Source organism: Pan troglodytes, chromosome 20, assembly GCF_028858775.2.
Source record: "Pan troglodytes isolate AG18354 chromosome 20, NHGRI_mPanTro3-v2.0_pri, whole genome shotgun sequence".
Classification (NCBI taxonomy): Eukaryota; Metazoa; Chordata; class Mammalia; order Primates; family Hominidae; genus Pan; species Pan troglodytes.
In genome coordinates this window covers 10633952-10652838 of record NC_072418.2, presented here as the reverse complement: position 1 = coordinate 10652838, position 18887 = coordinate 10633952, and the positions used below count along the sequence as shown (strand labels likewise).

The 18887-nt window shown below is 49.9% G+C and overlaps 1 protein-coding gene across 14 annotated transcripts in view; it reads right to left on the bottom strand.

Moving 5' to 3' along the window:
- CERS4 (ceramide synthase 4) overlaps positions 1–18887 on the bottom strand; it is a 53642-nt gene that overhangs the window by 23507 nt on the left and 11248 nt on the right. The window lies entirely within an intron of this gene.

Below are 18887 nucleotides of genomic sequence, written 5' to 3'. Positions count from 1 at the left end.
GTGCAGTGGCACCATCGCAGCTCACTACAGCCTTGAACTCTTGGACTTAAGTGATCCTCCCGCCTCAGCCTTCCAAGCAGCTGGGACTACAGGAGCATGCCACCACACCCAGCTAATTTTTGTTATTTTTTTGTAGAGATAGGGTCTTGGTATGTTGCCCAGGCTGGTCTTGCACTCCTGGTCTTGAGCCATTCTCCCACTATGGCTTCCCAAAGTGCTAGGATTACCGACACAAGCCACCACACTCAGGCTCAGCGTGCAATTTCTTAATGTCTATGCCCCTGGAAGCTCAGGAGCCTCCGTAAGCTGGGCCATGTCCCCTGGGTATCCCCAGCCTCCTCCCCTATTGCATCTTCTTGGAACCATTCCCTGGCAACCACCTCTCCTGTCAGCCCCCTCAAAACCTACAACCAATACTGGACCATGAGGGTCCCCCAGCAGGTGCCCACCCAACTCTGGCCTGGTGCCTGCTGCGGGAAGGAAGTCAAGAGGGGCCTCCACCTCCTTACCCTTCTGGAATCATCTGTCTCTTCTGCAGGTCTATTCAAGCTCTGGTTACCTCAGCCCCATGCCATCCAGATGGTATGATTCCCAAGACCAGCCCCAAGCCTCCAGGCCTCTGCATCAGTGCCCTTTTTCCAACATGCCTCCGCCCTCTTCCCTGGGCCAGTTCCCACTTGCCTTTCAAGTCCTGGATCATTAAAATCCCTATTTAAGAGGCCTCCCCTGCTCTTCCTATGCTAGGCAGAGCCCCCTCCCCAGCCAATACCCCTCCCTGCCCCTAGACCTTTCTTCTGAGCCAGCCCTGGCTCCCTGGAGGTTGGAGTATTCAAGTCTGCCTCTAAGTCTCTCCCCAGTTAGTGATGGTCAGGCCAGGGTGAGATCTCCAGGGGCTCCCAGCATCCCAGAGTAAAGGGGGGAGGTCCGTGAGGGAGGAGAGAGGATCTGGTCTCTGGGGGTTGGAGGGAAAAAATGAGCAGTCCCCAGCCCCAGAGGTGGAGTAGTGGGGCAGGGGTGGTGGGGGAGGATTACCATCTGATTGTTACTCGCACAGAGACAGGATTAAGTATACACGTGGGAGTGTGATGGGGCCCACTTGGGCTATTAATGGTAAAAAAATAAAAACAGCATTACGGAGGTATAATCAACAGGCAAGAAGCTGTACGTGTTTAAAGTGTGAGATCCAACACTTTTTTTTGTTTGTTTTGAGACGGAGTCTCGCTCTGTCACCCAGGCTGGAGTGCAGTGGCGCATTCTCGGCTCACTGCAAGCTCCACCTCCCGGGTTCACGCCATTCTCCTGCCTCAGCCTCCCGAGTAGCTGGGACTACAGGCGCCCGCCACCATGCCAGGCTAATTTTTTTGTATTTTTAGTAGAGTTGGGGTTTCACCATGTTAGCCAGGATGGTCTCAATCTCCTGACCTTGTGATCCACCCACCTCAGCCTCCCAAAGTGCTGGGATTACAGGCATAAGCCACCATGCCTGGCCTACTTTTTTCTGTTTTTTTGAGATGCAGTCTCTGCCCAGGCTGGAGTGCAGTGGAATGATCTTGGCTCACTGCAACCTCTACTTCCTGGGTTCAAGTGATCCTCTTGCCGCAGCCTCCCAAGTAGCTGGGATCACAGGCATCCACCACCATGCGTGGCTAACTTTTTTTGTGTTTTTAGTGGAAATGGGGTTTCACAATGTTGGCCAGGCTGGTCTTGAAATCCTGACCTCAGATGGTCTGCCCGCCTCCGCCTCCCAAAGTGCTGAGATTACAGGCATGAGCCACGGCACCCAGCAGTTCCAACACATTTTGACATATGTACACACCCATGAAATCACCCCCTCAATCAAGATAATGAACAGAAGGCTGGAGGCTGAGTGAGCTACACCTAGTCCAGCAGCCTTTACCAGGTCCAAGGTAACAGGATCTTTATCTATAATCGTCTCTGTGTTCCTGGGGCAGATAACTGTGAGAGAACTAACAGCAAGGTGACTTGCAAGCTAAGAAATAAACAGATTTCTTTCTTTTCTCCTTTTCGTTTTTTTTTGTTGTTGTTGTTGTTGTTTTGAGACAGAGTCTCGCTCTGTTGCCCAGGCTGGAGTGCAGTGGCCTGATCTCAGCTCACTGCAACCTCTACCTCTCGGATTCAAGCGATTCTACTGCCTCAGCCACACTGAGTAGCTGGAATTATAGGTCCATGCCACGATGCCTGGCTAATTTTTGCATTTTTAGTAGAGATGGGGTTTCGCCATGTTGGCCAGGCTGGTCTCAAACTCCTGGCCTCAAGTGATCCACCTGCCTTAGCCTCCCAAAGTGCTGGGATTACAGGCATGAGCCACCACGACCAGCCCTGTTTTGTCTTTTCTTTTTTTTTTTTTTTAAAGACAGGGCCTGGTTCTGTTGCTCAGGCTAGAGTGCAGTGGCGAGATCGCGGCTCATTGCTACCTCTGCGTCTTGGGCCTAAGTGATCCTCCCACCTCAGCCTCCCAAGTAGCTAGGACTACAGGCGGGTGCCACCACGCCCAGCTAATTTTTGTACTTTTTTGTAGAGACGGGATTTCACCATGTTGCCCAGGCTGGGCTCAAGCGATCCTCTTGCCTCGGCCTCCCAAAGTGCTGGGATTGCAGGCATGAACCACCACGCCCAGCCATAAGCAGAAATTTGACCCAAACTCTTGGGAAAGTTTAAGAAACACCTAGCATATACAGAGTTCCCCCTCCAAAGAAAACCTTACTAACGCATATGTCATGTTAGGAAATGTCTTTCTCGATTTGAACTAACAAAACTCTGGTACACCAAACGACAAGTTATGAAATAGGACATGTGAAACCTTTTCAACTAGAAGGCATTTTTTGTTTTGTTTTGTTTTGAGACGGAGTCTCACTCTGTCACCCAGGCCGGAGTGCAGTGGCGCGATCTCGGCTCACTGCAAGCTCTGCCTCCCGGGTTTACGCCATTCTTCTGCCTCAGCCCGCGGAGTAGCTGGGACTACAGGCGCCCGCCACCATGCCCGGCTAATTTTTTTGTATTTTTGGTAGAGACGGGGTTTCACCGTGTTAGCCAGGATGGTCTCGATCTCCTGACCTCGTGATCTGCCCGCCTCGGCTTCCCAAGGTGCTGGGATTACAGGTGTGAGCCACCGCGCCCGGCCTGTTTTTTGTTTTGGGATAGGGTCTTGCTCTGTTACCCAGGCTGGACTACAGTGGCACGATCACAGCTCATTGCAGCCTCAACCCACCTGGGGCTCAGGTGATCCTCCCACCTCAGCCTCCTGAGTAGCTGGAACCACAGACACATGCCACCAGCCTGCCTAATTTTAAAATTCTTTATAGAGATTGAGGGGAGGGTCTCACTATGTTGCCTGGGCTAGTCTCAAACTCCTAGGTTCAAGCAATCCTCCCACCTCGGCATCCCAAAGTGCTGGGATTATAGGCATGAGCCACCACACCCAGCCTGAACTAGAAGTTGTATTTTTTATTTATTTTTTGACAGGGTTTCCCTATGATGGCCAGGCTGGTCTCGAACTCCTGACCTCAGGAGATCCACCTCCCTCGGCCTCCCAAAGTGCTGGGATTATAGGCATTAGCCACCATGCCCGGCCTGAACTAGAAGTTTTAAAACAGCAAATGGGGAAAAAAAAGCAAAAAGATGGCCCTGTAATCCCAGCACATTGGGAGGCCGAGGCAGGTGGATCACCTGAGGTCAGGAGTTTGAGACTAGCCTGACCAACATAGCGAAACCTCGTCTCTATTATGCCAGGTGTGGTCGTTCACGCCTGTAATCCCAGCACTTTGGGAGGCTGAGGGGGGCAGATCACGAGGTCAGGAGATCAAGACCATCTTGGCCAACATGGTGAAACCCTGTTTCTACTAAAAATACAAAAATTAGCCAGGCATGGTGGTGTGTGCCTGTAATCCCAGCTACTCGGGAGGCTGAGTCAGGAGAATTGCTTGAACCCAGGAGGCAGAGGTTGCAGTGAGCCGAGATCCTGCCATTGCACTCCAGTCTGGGCAACAAGAGTGAAACTCTGTCTGAAAAAAAAAAAAGAAAGAAAAAGAGAAAGATACAATATGGATAAATCTTGAGGACATTATGCTGAATGAAATAAACCAGTCACAAGAGGACAAATCCTGTATGATTCCACTTATATGAGGTCTCTAGAATAGTCCCATTCATAGTGACAGAAAGTAGAATGGGGCCGGGTGCGGTGGCTCATGCCTGTAATCCCAGCACTATGAGAGGCCGAGGCAGGTGGATCACCTGAGGTCAGAAGTTCGAGACCAGCCTGGCCAACAAGGTGAAACCCCACCTCTACTAAAAATGCAAAAAATTAGCTGGGCATAGTGGTGTGTGCCTGTAATCCTAGCTACCTGAGAGGCTGAGGCAGGAGAATTGCTTGAACCCGGGAAGCAGAAGTTGCAGTGAGTTTAGATCAAGCCACTGCACTCCTGCCTGGGGGATAGAGCAAGACTCTGTCTCCAAAAAAAAAAAAAAAAAAAAAAAAATAGAATGGTGGGTGCCAGGGGAAGGGAAATGGGGAGTTAAAGTTGAATGGGTAAAGTACAGCGTTTCAGTTTTGGAAAACAAAAAGGTTCTGGAAGCTGGGGGCTGTGGCTCATGCCTGTGGTGCAGCTACTCAGGAGGACTGCATGAGCCCAGGAGTTGGAGGCTACAGTGAGCTATGACTGCACTACTGTACTCCAGCCTTGGAGACAGAGGGAGACTCTCTTATTTATTTATATTTTTTTGAGATGGAGTCTCACTCTGTTGCCCAGGCTGGAGTGCAGTGGCACAATCTCTGCTCACTGTACGCTCCACCTCCTGGGTTCACGCCATTCTCCTGCTTCAGCCTCCCGAGTAGCTGGGACTACAGGCACCTGCCACCATGCCCGGCTAATTTTTTGTATTTTTAGTAGAGACGGGGTTTCACCGTGTTAGCCAGGATGGTCTCGATCTCCTGACCTCGTGATCCGCCCGCCTCGGCCTCCCAAAGTATTGGGATTACAGGCGTGAGCCACCACGCCCGGCCGACTCTCTTATTTTGAGACGAGGTCTCTGTTGCTCAGGCTGGAGTGCAGTGGTGCTATCTAACTGCAACCTTCACCGCCCAGGCTCAAGTGGTCCTCCCACTTCAGCCTCCTGAGCAGCTGGGACTACAGGCGTGTGCCACCATGCCCAGCTAATTTTTGTGTTTTTGTTTGTTTGTAGAGACAGGGTTTCGCCATGTCACCCGGGTTGGTCTCAAACTCTTGGAATCAAGCGATCCACCTGCTATGGCCTCCCAAAGTGCTGGGATTACAGGCGTGAGCCACTGCGCCCGGCCCCACAATTAAAAAATTTTTTAATTTTAAAAATTACTAAAGGAGGTATGGGGTGGAAGAAGAGCTATGTTCAATGGCTCGGGAGGATTATGGAGTTAAAAAAAATAAAAGCAAAGTACAGAGAGACACTAATGGCCTGATACTTAATTTATACAATGGAAAACCACAAGAATTCTCCTTCTGGTAATGGTGAAGTCAGCCACATCAGGCCAGCTCTTTCATAGGTAACAATGATAAACACTGAGCTAAATATAAAAAAAGCTACCTGGGCCGGGCACGGTCGCTCACACCTGTAATCCCAGCACTCTGGGAGGCTGAGGCGGGCGGATCACCTGAGGTCACGAGTGTGAGACCAGCCTGGCCAACATGGTGAAACCCCGTCTCTACTAAAAATACAAAAAATTAGCTGGGCGTGGTGGTACGTGCCTGTGATCCCAGCTACTCGGGAGGCTGAGGCAGGAGAATCGCTTGAACCTGGGAGGCGGAAGTTGCAGTGAGCTAAGATCGCACTACTGCACTCCAGCCTGGGTGACAGAGCAAGACTCCGCCCAAAAAAAAAAAAAAATTAGCCGAGTGTGGTGGCTTTTGCCTGTAATCCCAGGCTGAAGTTGGAGGATTGCTTGAGGCCAGGAATTTGAGACCAGGCTGGACAACATAGAGAGACCCTCATCTCTTAAAAAAAATAAAATAAAAAGATTCAGGCTGGCTGCAGTGGCTTATGTCTGTAACCCCAGCACTTTGGGAAGTCAAGGCGGGAGGATCACTCAAGCCTAGGAGTTTAAGACCAGCCTGGACAACATAGTGAAACCTCACATCCACTTCAAAAAAAAAAAAAAAAATCAGCGAGGCATGGTGGTGTCTCCCTGTAGTCCTAGCTACTCTCTAGGAGGCTGAGGTGGAAGGAGGACAAGCCTGGGAGATCTAGGCTGCAGTGAGCTGTGATCACACCACCAGCACTCTAACCTGGGCAACAGGGTGAGACCGTGTCTCAAAAAAAAAAAAAAGTTTAAATAAAAAGGTTTTAATAAATATGTTGCACTAACAACATTTGTATACTCAATAGCCACATGTAGCCAGTGGCTACCACTTTGCAGAATTCAGATATGGAACGTTTCCATCATTGTAGAAAATTCTAGGCCGGGCACAGTGGCTCATGCCTATAATCCCAGCGCTTTGCGAGGCCGAGGTGGGCAGATCATCTGAGGTCGGGAGTTCGAGATCAGCCTGACCAACATGGAGAAACCCCGTCTCTACTAAAAATACAAAAAAATTGCCGGGTGTGGTGGCACGTGCCTGTAATCCCAGCTACTAGGGAGGCTGAGGCAGGAGAATTGCTTGAACCTGGGAGGCGCAGGTTGCAGTGAGCCATGATCGCGCCATTGCAATCCAGCCTGGGCAACAAAAGGGAAACTCCGTCTCAAAAAAAGAAAAGAAAATTCTACTGGAGGCTGGGTGTGGTGGCTCATGCCTATAATCCCAGCACTTTAGGAGGCTGAAGTGGGCAGATCATGAGGTCAGGAGATCGAGACCATCCTGGCTAACACGGTGAAACCTTGTCTCTACTAAAAATACAAAAAATTAGCTGGTCGTGGTGACAGGCGCCTGTAGTCCCAGCTGCTTGGGAGGCTGAGGCAGGAGAATCGCTTAAACCTGGAAGGCAGAGGTTGCAGCGAGCCGAGATTGCACCACTGTATTCCAGCCTGGGCGACAGAGCAAGATTCTGTCTAAAAAAAAAGAAAAGAAAAAAGAAATCAAATTCTACTGGACAGTATCACTCTAAAGAGGAAAAACAAGTAGCAGTCGGAAGGGAATCTATAAATTGAAGAAAGAAATGGCACTGGGTGAATTTCTCATTTTTATTGCTATTCATTGGAGATAAAAACTGGCTTAAAGATTAAGAGGATAGGGCCGGGTGTCATAACTCATGGCTATAATTCCACTGCTTTGGGAGGCTGAGGTGGGAGGATTACTTGAGGCTAGGAGTTTGAGACCAGCTTTGGCAAGATAGTGAGACCCTGTCTCTACCAAAAAAAAGAAGAAAAAGCTGGGTGAGGTGGTACCTGCCTGTAGTCCCAGCTACTCAGGAGGCTGAGGTGGGAGGATCTTTTGAGCCCAGAAGCTATGATTGCACCACTGCACTCCAGCCTGGGAGACTGTCTCTAAAAAAAAAAGAAAAAAAAAAAATGCTGGGCACAGTGCCTCACGCTTGTAATCCCAGAACTTTGGGAGGCCGAGGCAGGCGGATCACGAGGTCAGGAGATCGAGACCATCCTGGCTAACACGATGAAACCCTGTCTTTACTAAAAATACAAAAAGAAAATTAGCCGGGCATGGTGGTGGGCATCTGTAATCCCAGCTGCTCGGGAGGCTGAGGCAGGAGAATGGTGTGAACCCAGGAGGTGGAGCTTGCAGTGAACTGAGATCACACCACTGCACTCCAGCCTGGGCAACATCTCAAAAAAGACTCCATCTCAAAAAAGAAAAAGAAAAAGAAAAGAGCCAGAGATGGAAAGCCCCATATTCTACATTAAAAGTCTGTGTACATCTCTTGCTGACTCTTAGCCCATGGATATTGAACGTATTCCAACTAGCCCTGCTGAGGCTAACAGAACTAGGCCAAGATTTCATCTGCTACCCACCACAGGAGAAACAGACTTTGGAGTCTGAGTCCAGCCAGGTTAACTGCCTGATAAAAAAAATAGTTAAATTTTAAAAAATCATTGCTCTTCAAAGGAACATAACAGAATCCAGAGACTCTACAACATATCTTCCACAATATCCAGCACTCAATCCAAAATTTCTTGACATCTCACAAAATTGGCCCATGCTCAGGAAAGAAGGAAGTTAAAGGAGACTGGCTCTGAGGTGACCCAGATGTTGGAATTAGCAGAAAGGTCTTTGAGGCAGCTATTATGTCTGTAATCCCAGCACTTTGAGAGGCCAAGGTGGGTGGATCACTAGAGTTCAGGGGTTCAAGAGCAGCTGGGCAACATGGTGAAACACCGTCTCTACAAAAAATACAAAATTAGCTGAGCGTGGTGGCATAAGCCTGTAGTCCCAGCTACTTGGGGGGCTGAGGCAAGAGGATCACTTGAGCCCAAGAAGTTGAGGCTGCAGTGAGCTGTGATTGCACCACTGCATTCCAGCCTGGGCAACAGAGTGAGACCCTGTCTCAAAAACAAACAAACAAAACAAAAAACAAATGGAAATTCTAAAACCTAAAAATATACACAATCTGAAATTTAAAAATTCACTGTGTGGGCTTTATAGCGCATCGGAGATGATAAAAGAAAGTGCTCACAAATTTAAAGACAGATTGATAGCAAATATCCAAACTGAAGAACAGAGAAGAAAAAAGTTTAAGTAAAAATGGATAGTGGTAATGGTTGCACAACACTTTGAATGTACTGAATACTACTAAGTTGCACACTTAAACATGTTTAAAATGGTTAATTTTATATTACATATATTTTACCTCAATTTAGAAACTGTATAGAGCCTTGGTATTTTCTGGATGATATCAAAAGATCAAACTTATGGCTGGGCATGGTGGCTCCTGCCTGTAATCCCAGCACTTTAGGAGGCTGAATTGGGCGGATCACTTGAGGCCAGGAGTTTGAAACCAGCCTGGCCAACATGGTGAAACCCTCTCTCTAATAAAAATACAAAAATTGGCCAGGCGTGGTGGCACATGCCTGTAATCCCAGCTACTCGGGAGGCTGAGGCAGGAGAATCATGTGAACCTGGGAGGCAGAGGCTGGAGTGAGCCGAGATCCGAGATTGCACCACTGCGCTCCAGCTCAGGTGAGACTCCGTCTCAAAAAAAAGAAAAAAAAGAAAAAAAAAAGGTCTAACTTGCATGCAATGGGAGTACTAGAAGGAGAAAGGAAAGAGAATGGGGCAGGTGAAATATTTGAAAAAATAAGAAAGAACACCAAAGGATTTTGATTTTTTTCCCTAGGGCTACATATATGCACATAAACACACAGAAGAAGGCTGTAAGGCCAGATGTGGTGGCTCACACCTGTAACCCCAGCACTTTGGGAGGCTGAGGCAGAAAGATCACTTGAGCTCAGGAGTTCGAGGCCAGCCTGGGAAACACAGTGAGACCTTGTCTGTACTAAGATTAAAACAACAACAACAGCAAATAACAACTAGCTGGGTGTGTTGGCACACGTCTGTAGTCCCAGCTACTTTAGGGGCTGAGGCAGGAGGATCACTTGAGCTCGGGAGGTTGAGGCTATAGTGAGTCCTGAACATGCCACTGCATTCCAGCCTGTCTGACAGAGTGAGACCCTTTCTCAAAAAAACAAAAAAGGCTGGGCATGTTGGCTCATACCTGTAATCCTAGCACTTTGGGAGGCCAAGGCAGGCAGCAGATCACCTAAGGTCAGGAGTTCGAGACCAGCCTGGCCAACATGGTGAAACCCTGTCTCTACTAAAAATACAAAAAAATAGCTGGGCGTGGTGGCAGGCACCTGTCATCCCAGCTACTCCAGAGGATGAGGCAGGAGAATCACTTGAACCCAGGAGACGGAGGTTGCAGTGAGCTGGGATCACACTGAACTCCAGCCTGGGTGAGAGCGACACACGAAGAAGAAGAAAGAAGAAGAAGAAAAAAGAAGAAAGAAGAAGAAGGCTCTAAGGGTATAGTCCACATTCATGTGAGTTGTTATACTAGGGAGCTGGTCCGGGTTGGGATGGGAGCCAGTGAACCTGTCTTGTGTTTTACTGATCATAGCTCACTGCAGCCTCCACTTCCTGGGCTCAGGTGATACTCCCAGCTCAGCTCCCCAAGTAGCTGGGATTACAGGTGTGCACCACCTTGCCTAGCTACTGTTTTAATTTTTTGTAGAGATGGGGTTTCACCATGTTGCCAGGCTGGTCTCAAACTCTTGGACTCAGGGGATCCGCCTGCCTCAGCCTCCCAAAGTACTAGGATTACAGGCATGAGCCACCACACCTGGCATTCATGGATTTTTTTTTTTTTAGATGAACTCTCACCGGCCCAGGCTGGTGTGTGCAATGGCGCAATCTCTGCTCATTGCAACCTCCGCCCCAGGGGTTCAAGTGATTCTCCCGCCTCAGCCTCCCAAGTAGCTGGGATTACAGGCATGTGCCCCTATGCTCAGCTAATTTCTGTATTTTTAGGAGAGACAGGGTTTCACCATGTTGGCCAGGCTAGTCTTGAACTCCTGACCTCAAGTGATCCTCCCACCTTGGCTTCCCAAAGTGCTGGGATTACAGGCATAAGCCACCATGATCGGCCTTCACTGATTTTTTTTTATAAGGAGTGGGTTTAAGGGTGACTTCTTAAAAAAAAAAATTTTTTTTTGAGACGGAGTTTTGCTCTTGTTGCCCAGGCTGCAGTGCAACGGCGGGATCTCAGCTCACGGCAACCTCCGCCTCCCAGGTTCAAGCAATTCTCCTGCCTCAGCCTGCTGAGTAGCTGGGATTACAGGCACCTACACCACGCCCAGCTAATTTTTTATATTTTTAGTAGAAATGGGGTTTCGCCATGCTGGCCAGGCTGGTCTCAAACTACTAGCCTCAGGTGATCTGCCCGCTTAGGCCTCCCAAAGTGCTGGGATTATAGGTGTGAGCCACCATGCTTGGCTGACATATTTAAAAAATTTTTTTAAATTGTGGTAAAATACTCAACATTTACCATTAATCGTGTTTAATTATACAGTTCAGTGGCATTAAATATTTCACATGGTTGTGTAACCATAACCACCATCCAGCTCCAGAATTCTTTCATGTTGTAAAACTGAAACTCTGGCGGGGCACGTTGGCTCACACCTGTCATCTCGGCACTTTGGGAGGCCAAGGTGGACGGATCATGAGACTCTGGCAGGGCACGGTAGCTCACACCTGTCATCTCAGCACTTTGGGAGGCCGAGATGGACGGATCATGAGGTCAAGAGATCGAGACCATCCTGGCCAACATGGTGAAACCCCGTCTCTACTAAAAATACAAAAATTGTCTGGGCGTGGTGGCAGGTGCCTGTAATCCCAGCTACTCGGGAGGCTGAGGCAGGAGAATCACTTGAACCCAGGAGGCAGAGGTTGCCGTGAGCCGAGATCACGCCACTGCATTCCAGCCCAGCAACATAGTGAGACTCCGTCTCAAAACAACAACAACAAAAACCTGAAAATCCATGCCTAATAATCAATAATTCCCTGTTCCCTCTCCTTTGGCACCCACCATTCTACTTTCTCTCTGTGTGAATCTGGTGACGCTAGGGGCCTCATATAAGTGGAATTACACAGTATCTCCCCTTTTGTGACTGGCTTATTTCATGTACCATAATGTCCTCAAGGTTCACCCACATGACATGTTACATCCTTCCCTTTTAAGGCTGAATCAGGCTGGGCGCAGTGACTCACGCCTTAATCCGAGCACTTTGAGAGGCTGAGACGGGTGGATCATTTGCGATCAGGAGTTCGAGACCAGCCTGGGCAACATGGTGAAACCCCATCTCCACTAAAAATGCAAAAATTAGCTAGGCTTGGTGGCCAGCTTACTTCCAAGTAAGTCCCAGATACTTGGAAGGCTGAGGCATGAGAATTGCTTGAGCCAAGATCAAGGCAGAGGTTGCAGTGAGCGGAGATCGCACCACTGCACTCCAGCCTGGGTGACAGAGTGAGACTCTGTCTCAAGGAAAAAAAAGAAAAAAAACCTGAATCATATTCCAGTGTATGTATATATATTAAGGGTGACTTTTTAAATAGAAAATTATAGTACATGAAAATGAAAAGATTTCCACTGAAGCTGTGTTTGATACAGGAGACAGGGTTGATACAGGAGACAGGGTTGATACAGGAGAGGGGGCATTTTTGGTAGGGAATGAGCCCTCTACCCCCACCTCACTACTTAAGAAACCAATTCTCTTTTTTTTGAGACAGTTTCGCTCTTGTTGCCCAGGCTGGAGTGCAATGGCGCAATCTTGGCTCACGGCAACATCAGCCTCCCAGGTTTAAGCAATTCTCCTGCCTCAGCATCCCAAGTAGCTGGGACTACAGGCATGCACCACCACATCCAGTTGATTTTGTATTTTTAGTAGAGACAGGGTTTCTCCATGTTGGTCAGGCTGGTCTTGAACTCCTGACCTCAGGTGATCCGTCTGCCTCGGCCTCCCAAAGTGCTGGGATTACAGGCGTGAGCCAGTGCGCCTGGCCTAATTTTTGTATTTTTAGTAGAGACGGGGTTTCACCATGTTGGCCAGGCTGGTCTCGAACTCTTGACCTCAGGCAATCCGCCTGCCTCAGCCTCCCAAAGTGCTAGGATTACAGGCGTGAGCCACCGCGCCCAGTCTGGTCTTGAACTCTTTTGCTCAAGCAATCTGCCCACCTCGGCCTTCCAAAGTGCTGGGATTACAGGCATGAGCCACTACACGGGGCCAAGAAAACAATTTTCCATCAAGATCAGCCCCTTTGGTGATGTCCCTGCCCACCTTCCAGGGTGGAGATAATTGTGAAATCTGGGTTATGCTCTGATGGGATCCTTCCTTCACTCAACCTGCTCTGACATCTGCCCCTCCTCCCACCAGCTGTTGGCTGGGCCCCTGTGCTGCTCCCTGGTGATGGCATACATGGAGGTAGATTCATATAGGGCCAAGCAGGTGCAAAGCCAGACTGTTCTGTGGGAGAGCAGGCTTTTGCCCACACCCACACCAGGATTATCCTAAGGCACCAGTGACCAATAGCGTTGGTACCATCCCAGGTATTATCCATCAGACGCTTACCCAGGGACAAGCCCTTACCTCCCTGCATTGGAAATATCAGTCACACCCTGAGGAAGATACTGTTACCATTCTTTTTTTTTTTAAGACAGAGTCTTGCTCTGTCACTCAGGCTGGAGTGGAGTGCGGTGGTGTGACTTCGGCTCACTGCAACCTCTGCCTCCCGGATTCAAGCGATTCTCCCGTCTCAGCCTCCCAAGTAGCTGGGATTATAAGCATGCGCCACCACACCTGGCTAATTTTTGCATTTTTTAGTAGAGACGGAGTTTCACCATGTTGGCCAAGCTGGTCTCGAACTCCTGTACTTAAATGATCCTCCCGCCTTGGCCTCCCAAAGTGCTGGAATTACGGGCGTGAGTCACCTTGCCCGGTCATCATTCTCATTTCACAGATGAACAAACTGAGTCTTGGAGACATGCCGGATCACCTACACAGGGTCACATAGCTGACAAATGGCCAGGCAGTAATTTGACCCCAGCTCTGTGGCACCAGGCATTCCAGACAGACATGGGCCCAGAGACACTCAGCTCATCAGCAGTAGCCTCAGAATTATTGGAAAACACGGCCGGGTACGGTGGCTCACGCCTATAATCCCAGCACTTTGGGAGGCGGAGGTGGGTGGATCACCTGAGGTCAGGAGTTCGAGACCAGCCTGGCCAACATGGAGAAACCCCGTCTCTACTAAAAATACAAAAATTAGCTGGGCTTGGTGGCGGGCACCTGTAATCCCAGCCACTCGAGAGGCTGAGGCAGGAGAATCGCTTGAACCCGGGAGGCGGAGGTTGCAGTTAGCCGAGATCGCTCCATTGCGCACTCCAGCCTGGGGGACAAGAGTGAGACTTCGTCTCAAAAAAAAAAAAAAAGAATTATTGGAAAACAGGACTTGCCTTCCTGCTTCTATTCACTGTCCACTGCCACCTCTCTGTCCCCACCCTACTCCTCCAGCCTTTGGCTTTTGGCCATCAGTCGCAGCCTCCCATGGCCAATCCCAAGTGGTCAATTCCTCTAAGCATGAAACTGGGACCCTCTAGTAGCATCTTCTCCCCTTGTCCATCCCTCCTTCCCAGAATCATGACCTCCTGGTTCCCCTCCTCTCCGCTGTTTTCTCTAATTCGTGCTGGTTTTTCTCCCTAAATTATGCCAGTCCTGGATCCCCTCACACCATCTGCTCTCCCTGGGAAATTCACCTGCCTGGAAGCTGCGGCCAGCACGTCCATGCTGTCAGTTTCCAGATTTCTGCTGCTCCCAGGTCGCCATCCCGCCAAAGCCAAACCTGCTGCCCCAATACCTCCCGTCTGCGCGCTGTCCAGACACGTCAGGGCTGAAGTCATCTCCCACAGAGCCTTCTTTCCTCCTCCCTTGGCTTCTTGGCCAAGATCCCACCCTCCACCCAGTCTTCAGGGACAAAATTCTGAGAGTCATCTCTGACTCCATCTCGCACCCTCTCGGCACTCAGCTCCTCATTAAGCCCTACGATTACGTCCGTCTTTCCCGCGACGGTCCCTCCTCTGCCCGATTTCCACGGCTCCCATTTCTTGATTGAATCATGGTGGCCGCCTCCCCACTCAGCACCCAGGTCTTTCTTCTTGCCTGCAAATCAGACCTGCAGCTTCGAATCCTGCAAGTGCTCCCACTGGCTTGGTACTGTGCTCCCCAGCAAATGGACCTTGGCACATGCCATTCCCCTACCAGTAATGCCCTCCCTTCAGCCTGCCAAATTCCTCCCAGCTCTTCACGACTCTGTTCAACAGACACTTCCTCTAGGAGGGCCGAGCAATCGCCGCTGGGCTGGGTTAGGGGACACTCCCCTCCTGGGTTCTCCTACCTCACCTTTCTCAGAACTTTTGAGGCAACAATTTTTTTTTTTTTTGCGATGGAGTCTCGCTCTGTCACCCAGGCTGGAGTGCAGTGGCACAATCTCTACTCACCGCAATCTCCGCCTCCCAGGTTCAAGCGATTCTCCTGCCTCAGCCTCCTGAGTAGCTGGGATTACAAGCGCGTGCCACCACGCCTAGCTAATTATTGTATTTTTAGTAGAGACAGGGTTTCACCATGTTGGTCAGGCTGGTCTCGAACCCCTGACCTCGTGATCCGCCCGCCTTGGCCTCCCAAAGTGCTGGGATTACAGGCATGAGCCACCGTGCCTGGCCTTTTTTTTTTTTTTAAAAGACGGAGTCTTGCTGTCACCCAGGCTGGATGGAGTGCAGTGGTGTGATCTCAGCTCACTGCACCCTCCACCTCCCAGGTTCAAGCAATTCTCCTGCCTCAGCCTCCCAAGTATCTGGGACTACAGACACGCACCATGATGCCCAGCTAATTTTTTTTGTATTTTTAGTAGAGACGGGGTTTCACCATGTTGGTCAGGCTGGTCTCGAACTCCTGATTTCAAATGATCCGCCCGCCTCGGTCTCCCAAAGTGCTGGGATTACAGGCACGAGCCACTGCACCCAGCCACGGGCAACTGTTTTTTGTGCTTTTGTTTTTGAGACAGGGTCTTGCTTTGTTGCCCAGGCTGGAGTGCAGTGGCATGATCAAGGTTCACTGCAGTTTCGACCTCCCAGGCTCAAGTGATCCTCCCACCTCAGCTTTCTGAGTAGCTGGGATTATAGGCGTGCACTGCCACGCCGGGCTAATTTTGTCTTTGTTCTTTTAGACAGAGTTTCTCTCTTGTTGCCTAGGCTGGAGCACAATGGTGCAGTCTTAGCTCCCTGCAACCTCCGCCTCCCAGGTTCAAGTGATTCTCCTGCCTCAGTCTCCCAAGTAGCTGTGATTACAGGCATGTGCAACCATGCCCAGCTAATTTTGTATTTTTTTAGTAGAGACAGGGTTTCAACATGTTGGTCAGGCTGGTCTCGAACTCCTGAGCTCAAGTGATCCTCCCACCTCTCAGCCTCCCAAAGTGCTGGGATTACAGGCATGAACCACTGCACCCGGCCCAGCCAATTAAAAAAGAAAATTTTTTTGTAGAGACGAAGTCTCACTATGTTTCCCAGGCTAGTCTCAAACTCCTGGGTTCAAGTGATCCTGCTGCCTCAACAGGATCCCAAAGTGCTGAGATTACAGGTACATGCCGCTATGCCCAGCTAATTTTTTTTTTTGGCAGAGACAGGGTTTCCCTATGTTGCCCAGGCTGGTCTCAAACTCCTGGCCTCAAGTGATCCTCCCACCTCAACCTCCCAAAGTGCTGGGACTATAGATGTGAGCCACTGCACCCAGCCAGGGACAACTATCTTCCCCCATATCCTGGTGATTAGGACCTCTCCATTTTCCCACCTGACACACAACGGGTAGCAGGAAACTGTCCACCGACTGCACAAATGAGTAAAAGGCTCAACTGAGACCGGGCACCCAGGATCCCAGAGAACAACCAAGCTCCAGTTTCAGGCTTTCCCACCACCCTCATGGCCACCTGTCCGTCTTCCACCTGTGCTGTGAGGCACTCACTGCTCTCCTTCAAAAGGCTCGTGCTGGCCAGGCACAGTGGCTGACACCTGTAATCTCAGCATTTTGGGAGGCCGAGGCGGGTGGATAATCTGAGGTCAGGAGTTCAAGATCCGCCTGACCAACATGGAGAGACCCCGTCTCTACCAAAAATACAAAATTAGCCAGGTGTGGTGGCGCATGCCTGTAATCCCAGCTACTCGGGAGGCTGAAGCAGGAGAATTGCTTGAACCCAGGAGGCGGAGGTTGCCGTGAGCCAAGATCACGCCATTGTACTCTAGCCTGGGCAACAAGAGCAAAACTCCGTCTCAAAAACAAAAATAAATAAATAAAAAAGGCTCATGCTGGCCAGGCACAGTGACTCACGCCTGTAATCCCAGCACTTCTTGGAGGCTGAGGCAAGAGGATCGCCTGAGGTCAGGAGTTCAAGACCAGCCTGGCCAACATGGTGAAACCCCGTCTCTACAAAAAAATACAAAAATTAGCTGGGCATGATGGTGGGTGCCTGTAATCTCAGCTACTCAGGAGGCTGAGGCAGGAGAATCGTTTGAACCCAGGAGGCCGAGGTTGCAGTGATCCGAGATTGCGCTACTGCACTCCAGTCTGGGTGACAGAGCGAGACTCCATCTCAAAAAAAAAATAAATAGGGACGGGCGCGGTGGCTTACGCCTGTAATCTCAGCACTTTGGGAGGCTGAGGCGGGTGGATCACGAGATCAGGAGATTGAGACCATCCTTGCTAATACGGTGAAACCCTGTCTCTACTAAAAATACAAAAAATTAGCTGGGCGTGGTGGCAGGCACCTGTAGTCCCAGCTACTGGGAGGCTGAGGCAGGAGAATGGCGTGAACCCGGGAGGCGGAGCTTGCAGTGAGCCAAGATCATGCCACTGCACTCCAGCCTGGACAACAGAGCAAGCCTCTGTCTCAAAAAATAAATAAATAAATAAAAAATAAATAAAAAAAATAAATAAGTCAGTAAGTAAATATAAAATAAAATTTTAGGCTGGGTGTGGTGGCTCATGCCTGTAATCCCAGCACTTTGGTAGGCTGAGAAGGGCGGATCACTTGAGGTCATGAGTTCGACCTCAGCATGGTGAAGCCTCATCTCTACTAATAATACAAAAAAATTAGCTGGGCATGGTAATCCCAGCTACTCGGGAGGCCGAGGCAGGAGAATCGCTTGAACCTGGGAGGTGGAGGTTACAGTGAGCCAAGATCGTGCCACTGCACTCCAGCATGGGTGACAGAGCAAGATTCCGTCTCAAAAAAAAAATAAGAAAAAAAAAGTTAAAAGGCTCACATTGTTTGTTTACCGAAATACATTTATTTTCAGAAGACACTTTCTCTCCCTCCCTCTCTCCCTGAAAGAGCAAGCCAGCATTGGCATCACGTGCAGAGGCTAGCCATGAAAACAAATACAATGAACACAAAACAAAGTGCAGTCTTGACCAGTTCCCGATGTTGGCAAGGCTGCCAGCCCAGGCCCTTGGGCACTCCAGATTCAAGGGGAGGTTAGCAAGTGTCTGTTACCATGCCTTGAAGGACACAACAGCAGAACCAGGTGCAGTGGCTCACACCTGTAATTCCAATACTTTGGGAGGCTGGGGTGGGAGGATTGCTTTAGCCTAGCAGTTCAAGACCAGCCTGAGCAACATAGCAAGACCCTGTCTCTGTTTAAAAAAAATAATAATAATACACAGGCCGGGCACAGTGGCTCACGCCTGTAATCCCAGCACTTTGGGAGGCCGAGGCGGGCAGATCACAAGGTCAGGAGATCGAGACCATCCTGGCTAATAGGGTGAAACCCCGTCTCTACTAAAAAAAAATACAAAAAAATTAGCCGGGCACCGTGGCGGGCGCCTATAGTCCCAGCTACTCGGGAGGCTGAGGCAGGAGAACGGCATGAACCCAGGAGGCAGAGCTTGCAGTGAGCCGAGATTGCACCACTGTACTCCAGCCCAGGCGACAGAGCGAGACTCTGTCTCAAAAAAAAAAAACAAAAAAAACACAAAACAGCAGTGGTAACAGAAGCCCTCAGCCTTGATGCCATGGGAAGGTGGCAGAGATTTCGGGAGGGAGCGATTCTGGGAGTTCTCCTGGCAACGCAGGCTGCCCTTGGAGGCTGTCCCATCCCTGGAGGTCACTCAGAGGCTGGCTGGCCTCTTGCAGGTGACAACAGCCAGAGTGGGGAAGCTGGGTCAGAACAGGTAGGGAGGCTCAGCCAGACGCGGTGGCTCATGCTTGTATTCCCAGTACTTTGGGAGGCCGAGGCGGGCAGATCACCTGAGGCCAGGAGTTCCGGATCAGCCTGGCCAACATGGTGAAACCCCATTTCTACTAAAAATATAAAAATTACCTGGGCATGGTGGCGCATGCCTGTAATCCCAG